This window comes from Ambystoma mexicanum, chromosome 5p (genome assembly GCF_040938575.1).
Source record: "Ambystoma mexicanum isolate Mex_15411 chromosome 5p, UKY_AmexF1_1, whole genome shotgun sequence".
Classification (NCBI taxonomy): Eukaryota; Metazoa; Chordata; class Amphibia; order Caudata; family Ambystomatidae; genus Ambystoma; species Ambystoma mexicanum.
In genome coordinates, this window is record NC_090930.1 from 371,067,940 (window position 1) to 371,080,482 (window position 12,543).

The window sequence follows — 12,543 nt, forward strand, 5'->3', positions numbered from 1 at the left end:
ATTGACTTTCGACCAGGCCTATTGAATTGAATTGCTGGTTGTAGTGAACTGAAACTATTTGCCCTACCTCTGAAAGTATTTGTGCTGTTGATTCTTTTAACCTTGTCTTTCTACCCTTTTTTTAAGTAACTGAAGTGACATTTTGCTCCCACTTCAGGGGAGCTGAACTTGTTTAGAAACTGATTGGTTGTGTATTGTAGTATATTAGATTGTGATATTGAGCTGCTCTTGCTAGTGGAATGTTTTCCAAATAACTGTGCAAATAAATGTATATTCTTTTACCAAGAAACCTTGAGTAAGTGTTTGTATGAATCACTGTGATTGTGATTGCTAGTCCTATGTGTAATCTCTTGTACTGCACATTTTACTCTTGAGATAAGTCTGGAAGATAAGTCTGGAAGCTCAGCCACTGCTACCATATTACTGTGTGAATAGGTGAAATTATACTGACACTTGCAGTCTTAATTGTGTGTATTGTTCCCAAAGGGTACTGCATATGATTCTGCCTGACAGAGATTCCCAGTCACTCACCACTCAGACACACGCACATGTACACTGTGCACGTCCATGAGGGTGACATAAGCATACATGCATCACACCACAAACATTGCCGAGTACAGAAACAGGCATGCAAACATATGTGCATCATCACATGCTGGTGCACATCATGCATTGCAACACAGACACCATTGATGTGGAACACGCTTGACTGGACTCACATGCAGCACCGTCATGTCCCTGCACACAGACATTCATACATGGGGCATGCCAGACATACGGCCGAGGTGCCTACTTCTTCCACTCCTCAACATGCAGTACACTGGACAAGAACACATGGACACTTACCACTTGACTCCAGAAGGGTCTGCAACTCGAGGACCTGGTGGTGAAGCGCTGGGTGTGTGCGCTCCAGGACCCGTATCTAGATGTTGCTCAACTGGTCCCTGCGGCCTACTTCTCCATGAGCCGCAACACGGCGCCAGGCCTTGCTGTGGGTCCTGAACCTGAAGCCCTGTCAGTGCTTCAGAATGTGTTGGTAGTCGCGGGATGTCACGCCCACCGCGTTGATGGCATCCACAATGTCCGACCAGATCCCCGTCCGTCCTTCCTTGTCAAGGCTTGATGTCGACAAGAGGGCATCAAAATGCCCCAGGACTTGCTCCACCAGGATGCCAACTTCATTGGCAGCCCTCTGCCTCTCTGACTGGGGGTTGCCACTAGCCTCAGATGGTGTTTGGTCCGACATGGCAACCCCCGAGGCAGGTGTAGGTGGGCAACTGGGTCCTCGGGCTGTTCTGTGGATCGATGGTACAGTAGTCGGGAATCTTCTGTTTCAGCAGAGCTGGTCGCAGCAACAGGACCTCTGGCAATGTCCTCTGTGCAGGCACCAAATAACAAGGCACAATGGCAGCAGGATGGCTCGTAGGAGGCTGCGCGGGACTTTGGGGGGTAGGTAAATGGACTTCTGGGCAGGAGAGTGGTCTTCCGTGTGTAGTCACGTAGCCAGCTTGAGGCAGAGTGACTCTGCATGTGAAAAAAAACGCGTTAGTGTGAAATTCGAAGAAAGGCCCTTAGCGCGTAAGCGTAAGTGACGTGAAGCACATGGGTGTTGCCTTCGGCACGGGTTAAAGGTCCACATGGGACAGCAGTTTGCTATACGTGTTTTCGTGGAGACCGACAAGTGTGTTTCTTCTACTTGTGCGTTCACACACAATATCTTCACGACGCTTAGAGTTTGTACTGCTTGTTTTGGTGGTGGAGTTGCCTACGCTCACACGCGTGTGTGCTTTACTTTTCTACTCAAGGCACTGTGGATCCCCCTGTGTGTCATGTACCATGTTTTCGAGGTCAGAGTAGCTTGCGTGTTCCACGTGTATGCTTTTTTTTAGTCCTTGGGTGCCACGGCATACTGCGGGAGGTTTATTCCATGCACGTGGACTACTGGGGGTTGCGTGCACGTTTGTTTTGTTTTTTTGGGGTGCACAATTGTTATGTGTACCTCCCATTGGCAGTAGTCCATCTGTGCCATGGTTGGGAGGCCAGCAAAAGGTAAGGGCGGTAAAGCTGGGTGACCTCCCACGGCTGGCCGTGGTGGGGTACATGGCCAGGGTGGTCAGGGAGTCCAGGGAGTCCAATGAGGCCAAGGTGGACGCGGAGGGGGTATGTTGCCAGGCTGTTCCACAGGGGCAGGATGTCCAGCCACATGCTGGGATAGCCATGCCACCACCCCCAGTGGCTCAGGAGATGCTGCTGCTGCAGACATCCCTGGTGTACATCTCACCCCACAGCTAGTGTCATCTGCTGGCACTGGCCACCAGATAGTGGAAGCTGCAGGTGCAGCTGTGGCAACCACCACCCATGCTCATGGTCAGCCAGTGCAGGCTGCCTTGGTACAGGAGGACTCCCAGGAACAATTTTGACCAGGGCACATGTATCTGGGGCAGTGGTGACATCGGCTGCCCTGAACAGCCAGATGGTGGGAGCTGCAGGGGCAGATGCAGCCAACACCACCCCGGCAGTGAGTCTGACAGCCAGGACTGTGTTGGTCACAGCCCTTGGCACTGAGGCAGTTGTGCTGCTGGGTCCTGCAAGAGCACCCAGCAGCCAATTGCTCAATCCAGGCCTTCCGTCCTCATGCCAATGACTACTCCCATTGGACAATATTATGTAAGTCTCTCTTTAAAACATCACAAACTGTATTTTTTCTTGTTACGTTAACTTAAAATGTTACTATCATTAAACATAAAAATTGAAATAATCTAGCTGGGACAGCAACACACAGCATAAATATTGATAGGAAGAATTAGTACAAATATGGCTTTGCACACCACCTTTTACATGAAAAAGAGAAACAAATGATTGCTTAATGCTAGTACTATATCTAACAATTAAATGTACTAATATTTAAAACATAATATTAGAAATTTGAAATGTTTTCTCTACACGTCGCATGCACAGAATATAATATGCTCTTGAAGAACCAACCTTATTACATTGAAATCTAACATTTAAAAAACACTGACAAGAGTCAAAACCATGTTCCAAGGCTGTAAAACTACACTGTACATTTTGCTCTCAAATAAGCATTCTTAAAATATCCAGGTAATCTAGGTTTAAAAAAGCAAAAGAATCATTAAAGAGAAGTAACTTTGTTTCTCGTGACAGCCAAATTGCCACTGTGGTTGCTTGCTCCATTGTGGAATATAATTCCACAGCTTCAAATGTGTTCCATGCTGTTGAAATCTGTGTATAGACTTCAAAGTGTTGGTATTAATGTTGGTATCATCATCTCTATATTGGTGCAACAAAAATATCACATACTTTTCACACTGCAAATGTCCTAATGTAAAATGGAAGTAAGCACCACATTAACTGCAGGCCGTGTCCTGGTAATCTTTCCTAACCAGGTCACAAGAAGAAATACTATCTCTGTCTGGTACTGAAAGCGACACAAACTGCTCAAAGGGTTCATAGTCCACAATTTGATAATCACAACCAGAACAAACATGTAACCACTCATTTGACAAACCCACAATAGCCTCCACATGAGTGTGTTCCGGTTGTAGAACCTCAAAGATTGACATGAGAAACATATGGTCATATTGTTGAGAGGGTTCAGAAAAGAATTAACGTTGACTTGCAGCTGCAAACACATGACAAGTTGTACTGGTAATCTTTCCTAATCAGCTCAAAAGAAGAAATACTATCTTGGTCTGGTACTGAAAGGTACACAACCGCTCAAAGGGTTCATAGTCCACAATTTGATGATAACAACCAGAAGAAACATGTGAACATGTAACCACATATTTGACAAACCCACAATAGAGTCAGCATGAGAATGTTAATTTTGTAGAACCTCAAAGATTGACATGAGAAACTCATGGTCATATTTTTGAGATGTTTCAGAAAAGAATTAACATTGACTTGCAGCTGCAACCACATGACAAATTGAAGATGCGCAATGTACATCCTGTGGAACTGCCTAAATCAATATTTGGAGTCTGGTTACTTCCTCACAGACGATATTAGCTGAATGAGTTTGTACACTTTCCATTAATGTTGTCATCTGAAACAGCACATTCGAAGCTAATTTGCAATAGCATTCAACTCTTGTTCTTTAACCAAAAGCTATTTCCGTGAATTCATGAAAATAAATACTGTTGTTCTCTTCCTCCACCAATGTTTTTTGTTAGGGCTAGTTCTATCCATTTGTCTTTCAGTAAGATCATCTATCCTCTTCCTTTTAAAACTAGACTTCTGAGGATCTGACAGAGAACCCAGATGAAGAACATTGGTTGTATTCCGCAATACATGCCACATCAGGAGCACCTTTATACTCCTCAAAAGCATTTCTTTTTTTTTTATTTCTTTTAATATGGAAGGCTTCACGAATTTGCGTGTCATCCTTGCGCAGGAGCCATGCTAATCTTCTCGGTATCGTTCCAAGCCTCAAAAGCATTTCAATATAATCCTAGCAAACTTCTTACATGAGACAATTCCACATAATGCATGCCTTCCTTGAAGACAGTCTGTCTAACATCTGGCAGTGCAACATGTAAACTTAAACCTAATTTGTATATGTATTGACATCATTGTGAAATCACAGAAAATTGCATTGCCAGAAGTGACATGAGACTTGACATTGTTGACTCTTATCCAGTTCAAGAAGATTGTTCTGGATACAAGGGTGACCAGCTTTGGATTGGTCTTTATGAACCCACTGTGACCATGTACTGGCCACCCTTGTATCCAGAACAATCTTCTTGAACTGGATAAGAGTCGACAATGTAATTCACAACAGTCAGAAAAATACATCCTTTCAATCTGACCACATTAGGATTTAGCTCTGTGGGTTGCTCTTGTAATTTTATTACAAATTCATGTATGATATTGGTTTTGTACTTTCTTGTCTACCCTGTATTTGCAACACATTAATTGTTTTGCAGTATATGTATATGTATTTGTGTGTTAATTATCTGAGAGTGCACTCAACAACGCAATCTGTGTATCTCTTTGTCTATATGCTTTATTAATGACTGCTAAGCACGCTGTTTGTCAGAAATGTTATATAAACACAGTTAATAAATAGCGGCCACTAAGTCAACCGCCTGTCTGTCTTAGCACATTTGAAATGATCCTTACATGTGTACTAAGCTTTTGCAATCTATTAAATATGGCACTACCCTGTCAATTAATTTGAACAGTCAGGGCTGAAACAGGGTTCTTTCTTTCTGTTATTCTTTGTTGAAGCCAATTTGGTTAGAGCCTCCCCTCTTTGAAAAATTCACACTGAAATTACAAGTGTGCTAACAGTGTATATGGGAAGATCTGACCCCCTCTGTTCTTAAGACAGTGAGAAATGAGCATCTGTCAGCGATGGCAGTATGCATTTTTAAATATCTCATATTATATGACATCATCAAGGATAAATAATAATGTGGGAAAGTGAATTTATTGGGAGGGAGTTTTTGTTTGTGTATGCTAATTTCCTCTTTAGATCATGTTGGCATGCCCATATTTCCTAGGCCCAGTGTTTTATTATTTTTCTTTAAACTCAGAGAACTTCGGGCAAGGTTTGTCTCTGAGTTTATGGGTCTTTACAATGCTAGCACATGATCTCTAAAGGAGCATGCCCTATGGATATGCTAAGCTAAGCAATTTCCAGACACTTAGGGGTACTGGGTAAAGGACACCCAGCATCAATTTTTGGATTAAGCCAGTTCTATCAAGCCTCAACAATGGAACATAACAGATGTTGGTAAGGATGTGGTGTACCTATGCCCTTCACCAGAGGAAGACCGAACCTGGAAGTCAATGCAAGAACTGATCTGCACTGGTACATCAATGCCATATAGTGCCATGTAGTGCTAGAAAAATGATGGAAATGAATGATTGACTTCTTTGAGGAGACAGGAAACCTATTTGAGAATTGATGGACCAGAGGTCCTAATGAGATGGTGAGGTCCAGCTTCTGGATGGGTATAAAGGTGGCAGAATTAGGGATCAGCATAGGTTGGCTTGGTGTGCAGGGTTAAAATGGGATGATGTCTGTTTACTTCAAGACAATCAAATAATAAAATCTTGCCTGTATACCTTCTGGATTCAACTGGTTTTCTGTCACCTTTGTTTATTGACGTGTGTTATTAATTCACTCACTGTCTTAATATCACTAGCTAACATATACCATTCATGGTAATATGATCCTCCTCCAGAAAGCCAATGGGCTTACATATTTTCAATCAAACCTATATTTTATGGGGCTCCAATTATGATAATAGCACCTTCCTCGATAACAAATGTGTGAGAGCTGTTGCCTCCGCGCACATCCTAAACATTGTTGATGCTTTTTTCATAGCTAGTATATTAATATCCCCACTCACAGGCCAAATTCTCCCGCATCTTCACAATTCTGGTCAAGAGCATGCTCTTTAAAATGATTTTATAGCTATAGATATTACTTTGGATTCTGTTGATTGACTCTACACCGAAACCCTGCACTTACGGTCAGAATTTTGTCTGAGTAAGAGCACTACTGAATAGGCCCAGAGAGCACCCGAACCAGCGGGGAGACCGCAATCGCTTCCTGGAAGGAGGAGAAACGAGCCTCAGGTGCAGGCCTTGCAAGGGCCTCCTCAGTTGTGTGGCACATGAGAGGAATGCACTGGGGCGCTCCATGAAGGCTGCGCTGAGGCGCGAGCTGCAGCATAGATCACCAACTCTCCACAGAAGTGGAGCCAGACACCCACCACTTATTTCCCAGTTATTGAATGTGCAAGTGACCAACAAGGTTTAATTTGATTCTGGCTTTGGTTGGCAGATGTACTGTCAGAAAATCTTTTGCAAAGCCCTTAGGAAGGTGGATAAATTCACATGGCAAAATGTTATTTGGATGTAGACCATTCAAGTTACCATCTATAAGGGAATTCAGAACTCTATAGGGGCTATCGCACCCGCATGACAAGGCTGCAGTGTTGTGCGATGCAGGTATGCAGGAGATGTTGCCCGTTGATGCATAATACGCTGCACCTATGTCCACGGATCCAAACCTTTAAGAACCAAGGATCAGACCCTCAGAGTCAAAGCCCTGCAGGTGTTTGACAGCAAAGAGGTAGCGGTGCAGAGTGCAAGCACATGGTGCAGCTGTCAACCATCCCTCCTTCTCTCTAGTTCCCCCATTCATTACTGTTGATTATGTGTACTGTGTCGCCTTAGGCTCTCTCCCACTCTCTAGGTCCCCCCTCAACTGTGGTTAATGTTGTACTTTGAGCTATGTCCCACCAGGCTCTCTTCTTCTCTCTAGGTCCCAATTCATCTTGATTACTGTTGTTGTGCGAACTGTGTCCCATTAGGCTTTCTGCCACTCCCTTGGATCTCATCCACTGTGGTTACTGTTGTACTGTGAGCTGTCTCCACTTGGCCCTCTCCCGCTCTCTAGGTCCCCACCCCGCTGGGGGTACCGTTTGTACTGTTGAGTGTACCTGTGTGACCAGCTCTCTGCAATCCTACATTGTGCGCTGCAAGGCTGTGCATCCCTCCTCTTGCTTTCGCTCCCTCCTCCTCCTAATTCCTCCTCGCACCCTCTATGGTACTTTCCATCTCCCCTATCTTCTCTAACTGCTACTCTATCTCCTATCATATCCCTCTCACTAAATTGGGATGGAAGAAGTTCAAGATGGACATCCTGGTCTCCAACTCAGGGTTCCTACTGCTGAAAACTACATCAGTGCTTTCTTCAGACAGACTCTCACCAACATCCTCTTTGTCATTCCCTCTCCAGACCTATGGACTCCTCATATAGTCTCTGTTCTTGCTCCTTTCTCCTTCTATCCCATTAATGGTGGCACTCAGTAGGTGGTTTTCTTGGCCTCCTTCCTCTCCTCCTGGACCATCATTAAAAGCTATCTGAAATGTACCATCTTGGTCCAGGGCCCTCAACCCAAACTCCTCCTTTTACATAGTTGTCTCCTGTGTCTTATCAATTTCCTCCCTTCCCCTGCTACTTCATACTAGCACCTCCCTGGCTCCTCCACCACCTCCTTCTTCCGCCACTTCACTGGCTCCCTCCTCCTCCTCTCTGCATAGTATGCCACCTCTCACCACTACACTCTATTGGCTCTCCTCTCACCTGAAGCTCTCTGTCGCCCAAACTAAGCCCACCCCAGCACTGTCACCTACCTTCTCGGTTATTTGTTCCAATGTCAGTGGGTGACTTTGCCGGTACTTTGTCTGCTGCGCCTACGCCTGCGGCTGACTCACACTATACTATCACACATCCCTCTCTAACCTGCATCTCTCTGGCTCCCACACTCTAGACGTCCTTGCCCATGTCATGGGAATCTGTCTGAAGCGTACCTCCAAGTGAAACTCTTGGTATGGCTCTGACCTAGCCGCCTTGAAACGCAAGTGCATGGCAACATGAACATCCTCTGACAATCTGGCCTGCCACCTGATACTTCCCCCTTCTGCCACCCCCTGCACTTTCAGTTATCACAATCTGAATGTCACAAAACCTAGTAACATTGTTTGTATTGCCCTGCCTCTGTCTTCCCTCCCTTGTCTTGTCACACCTAGAAACACTTGTGTACATAAGCATTATAAATGACGTGTCATATCATATCCCATACTGAAGTCAACATGGTATCAGACCAGTCCTTAAGTGAGTGAAACTGTCAACTTGTTTGAAAACTATAAAGTAACATGCAAGGATATGGTCCAACCACTTGGATCAAAATCAGGGATGGTGCAGAAACCAAAATATACCATGAAAAACTCCATAGTCAACCTGGAAACAGTCTTCATCAATACCTTAGATCATGTCCAGAATATTTCAGATATCCCCACAAAATATTTCTTGCTCTTTGGGATCCAGCAGATTCCTTACAAAAAAATCTTTGGTCTTTGTAATAATGTATCTTCATTGGCAGAAGCCTCTTTTTAACACTCTGTTTAACCTTCTTGAAAATTCTGAAGTGCTAGTTTACACTGACCAGATAGATATTGCTACATTTGGAATTATATAATTTATAAATAAAAACTAAATATGTCTCCAATGTGTTGACAGAGTTCACCAAAGACTGAGAAACCAGTCCGGTGATTCCTTCTCATGCCACTACCTTCTCTACCCACTGTACACTTACCAGCTTTCTCCCAACCTTCTCTACCCACTATACACTTAGCAGCCTTCTCTGAACCTTCTCTGCCCACTGTAAACTTACCAGCTTTCTCCGAACCTCCTCTACCCACTGTGCACTTACCAGCTTTCTCTCAACCTTCTCTACCCACTATACACTTAGCAGCCTTCTCTGAACCTTCTCTGCCCACTGTAAACTTACCAGCTTTCTCCGAACCTCCTCTACCCACTGTGCACTTACCAGCTTTCTCTCAACCTTCTCTACCCACTATACACTTAGCAGCCTTCTCTGAACCTTCTCTGCCCACTGTAAACTTACCAGCTTTCTCCGAACCTTCTCTACCCACTGTACACTTACCAGCTTTCTCCGAACCTCCTCTACCCACTGTGCACTTACCAGCTTTCTCTCAACCTTCTCTACTCACTGTCCACTTACCAGCTTTTTCCTGTTCGGAATTTTCCTAGAGGACACTGAGGGCCTGATTCATGGAATTGTTAGCACCGTGCAAAGTGACTTTGCACTGGTGTAAAGTGACGTTGCACTTCAAACAAACACCCTGACTCAGAGCAGTGCAAAGTATATTTTTGCTGTGCAAAGCCACTTTGCACTGCAAAAGTACTCTTTGCACCACGAATTAGGCCCATTAGCGCGGTGCAAAGAGTACTTTTGCAGCGCAAAGTGGCTTTGCACTCCAAAAATACACTTTGCTCTGTGTATCAAGGTTGGCAGTGCAAAGTCACTTTAGACCAGCATAAAATCACTTTGCACCGTGCTAAATATTCCATGAATTAGGCCCTTAGTAATTAATCAATGTCCTTTGTAAAATAACCCTTTGTAGGTAGCTTATGTGCCAGGTTCACCCGTGTCTTGTCGACTGACTACATTTCCATTTTTACTGGGAAATTGCAAACGGTGGTAATTATTGTTTTATTTTCATCACTGCAATTACTGAGATTTTTTTTTTCACTGCGGATTTTGACTGGGCCACCAATTAGTTACTATTTTATTTGGATATGCGTGTGACTGATGGTTTCAGGCTATGGAGAATTTTCCGTCCCACATAGTCTCCTGTTGGTTAAAATAATGTTCGTTTGACAGTCTGCTGTGACTTGAATTTCACCGTTATTGTCCCCGATACCCTCCCTCCCTAACCTACACCCCCATCCCCTTAACCACTTCCCTTCACATACACCTTAACATACTACACTACCACATTTAAATAAATGTAACTTTTAATCACTGTTGTTTTCACAATAGAATTCGGTGGACAAGCCAACAGATATCCCTAAAACCACATTCCTGATAATAAAATTGACTTTATAATAACCTAGAATGAATGTGCAATATTTATAGGAATCCGTGAATGCAGAGCTCCTGTCTTCATAATTCACATCTATCGCTTGTGCGCTGGGGGTTTATGCAAACTGAGACGTGTGCAGTCAAACAGATTATGGATTTCTTCCAGATATATTAATTTTGCCTAGAAGCGTCCCAGAAGCATAATTAAGCTGGCAGTTTTGATACCTCACAGACTATCATGTATATGCACTTATATATTGCATTTTTGTTTTAAATACCCTGCACAAATTCTGTATGTATTTCACGCTCTGAAACACTTGTGTACGAGCGCTATAGAAATAAAATATCATAGAAAAAAAATATATATCTACATTCATATATTACAGGGCCTCTAGTAGCGGCCCTGTAGATATAGTTAAGTTGTTCAACTGATTGAAAGAGCACTTTTTGGGTGCTTATAACTTTGACCACCCCCTGCCACCCCGGATGAATACTAACCAAACTTTGGAGAAAACGTACATGGCGCCCCTGGAATGATTCTGCAAAGTTTTGTGCAGTTTCTTCCAAAGGGGAAAATTTATATGCGATGGGGGGTCCCAACATTTTTGAAAACCTCATAGACACAATGGAAAAAGGTTTTTGCTCCAGCCTACAGCCCAAACCGCTGGATGGATTTTCACCAAACTTGTGCAGGAGCGGCGGCTTGGTCCCAAAAGCATGCTTTTGTAAATTTTATGTAAATCGGTTAAATCGTTTTTTATTTAAAAAAAACAGCCAAAAAGTAGGTTAGAAAAAATTGAGATATCTGGGTCCAGTCTGCAGACTCATTTCTCGATTCTGAACACCAACAATGCACGCTGCTTGGATGGTGAAAAATGTGAGGTCCGTTATCATTTTTTAAACGGTCGCCATGTTTGATCCGTGTTCAGCCGCTGCTGACCACGGACACGGCATTGAGAAAAAAGTTTGGAAAACACATTTGGGGTTATTTGGTAGTCCAAAGAGGACTTGGAAAGGGTGGGGGAGTGGAATAAAGTTATCCTGGGGCTGTTTTTTTATAGGTTGAAAAAGGGTGTGCAGGTGCGGCTCAGTCAGCTGCCAATTTTGCTGTCCGCAGACATCATTTGGATTGCAGGGGATTCTGGTTGGGTCTTGTTATTTCAAGGTGCATTGTGCATACTTGTTATATGGTTTAATTATATTGTGGTGGTTGTGGCTAGTGGCCAAATTTGTGGGGCCATGGTCACACATATTATAGAAATATGTGAATAGTAATTATAGGTACTATAGGGGGAGTATGCAGTATTTGTAATATGTTGGAATGATATAATTGAAGTGTATATTGTATTTATGATAGTAGTACAATTGAGGATTGTGCTCATGGATATGTATTTGTTTCTTTCTGAAGGTAACAAATAGGATAATACTTGCTGCCTAATCACAAGTTTGGCGGTAACCATTAAATGCAGCGGTAACGCTATTACCGCTGCATTTAAGGGTCCGCCAAATCATGTGTTTGGTAGGATTTACCACCAGCTCAGAGCTGGGGGGTAAATCTGCTGTGAATTTGCTGATTTTCAGCACTATTGCTGCTTGCTAATACCACCGACGGTAGAAGCGCTGAAAATGCCCCATTGGGTCCAATGGGGAATGGGGAATTCCCGAATTCGGCACTAATCGTGCCGGGGGTTCGGCGGTAATGCTAATACCGCCCAATTTGTGATGAGGCCCTTGGTATGGTTATTTAGTATCATACGGTAATACAGCTGGAATCTCTGGCTCTTTTTCTGTGAAAAAACAGTATAATTCATTAAGCAGGGTACTGTAAAAACTTTAATTGCATACAATTGTACATAGATTACTTTTTGACCATCATAAATAATACATTCTATGCACTATGTTTGGTACAACATTAATGTGTACTGCACTGCCATTGTATTGACATGAAATAATCATTGGGTCATTGGGAAAAAAATCCATAGAGGATTAAAAAAAACCTACTGTGATTAAGTGAGTTTGTGATAGTATGTTTGTTGTAATTAAGTGGATGTTTGAAGTAGTTAGATACTTGTTGGCATAGTCCAACTATATTGGACTTTACAATACGTTTTTG

The 12,543-nt window shown here is 43.3% G+C and overlaps 1 non-coding gene across 1 annotated transcript; it reads right to left on the bottom strand.

Moving 5' to 3' along the window:
* Positions 1 to 4,369: 4,369 nt before the first annotated feature.
* LOC138481861 (U6 spliceosomal RNA) lies at positions 4,370 to 4,472 on the bottom strand. Its single transcript, XR_011274457.1, has one exon. It is a non-coding gene; the product is annotated as a U6 spliceosomal RNA (small nuclear RNA).
* Between the last annotated feature and the right edge of the window lie 8,071 nt (positions 4,473 to 12,543).